The sequence below is a fragment of the Gavialis gangeticus genome, unplaced genomic scaffold (assembly GCF_001723915.1).
Source record: "Gavialis gangeticus isolate Ggan-Ray unplaced genomic scaffold, GavGan_comp1, whole genome shotgun sequence".
NCBI classification, from domain to species: Eukaryota; Metazoa; Chordata; order Crocodylia; family Gavialidae; genus Gavialis; species Gavialis gangeticus.
In genome coordinates this window covers 51,793,607-51,794,239 of record NW_017729034.1, presented here as the reverse complement: position 1 = coordinate 51,794,239, position 633 = coordinate 51,793,607, and the positions used below count along the sequence as shown (strand labels likewise).

The following is a 633-nucleotide window of genomic DNA, read 5'->3' as shown; positions in this document are numbered from 1 at the left end:
CGCTGCCCCCCCCCCAACCCCTAGGCCCAACTGCCCAGGTGTGCATGTCTGTGTGGCGCGGGGAGGGGGTTGTGGGACCCCAAGCAGCCCCTTGCAGCCTGGAGCTCAACCAGCCTGCAAGAGAAAAGCTGTGGTTTCCCACATTTGTCCCCTTTAAAGACAAATCCATGTTTAAAGTTTGCAGATCCATTTCTGAAGTCTGCTCACCCACTCTTTTTCGTCACAACCCCCAGGTTGAGAAGCTGTGCTCTGGAGATCCCACCCCACCCTGGTGCTCTATGTGGGACCCAGTGAGCTTATACTAGAAATGCATAAACAGTAGAGACAGTGGATGTAAAACTACACCAGGTGCTTAAAGTCCCTCTGCAGGCTTTGTCTGCACATGCAGTTTGCAAACCCTACAGTACCTTTTCTCTCAACCGAAACCGAAAATTTTCTCCAGGAAAAAAACCCAGCGTCCAAGCTCCCTGGGCCCTTCCCAGGCGCGGGGTGGAGGGGCTGGGGCGGGTATGTCGCAGGCGCGCTGTGCCGTGCCATGCCATGCCATACCGTGCCGTGCCGGGCGGGGTGGGGGCAGGCCGGGCCTGCGGTCTCTGTGGCATTGCCTCTTACCCTGGCGACGCGGGCAGGGCC

At 58.3% G+C, this 633-nt stretch overlaps 1 protein-coding gene across 1 annotated transcript in view; it reads right to left on the bottom strand.

The window, feature by feature from the left end:
* The window catches only part of TOMM20 (translocase of outer mitochondrial membrane 20), a 14,969-nt gene that overhangs the window by 13,666 nt on the left and 670 nt on the right, over window positions 1-633 (bottom strand). The window lies entirely within an intron of this gene.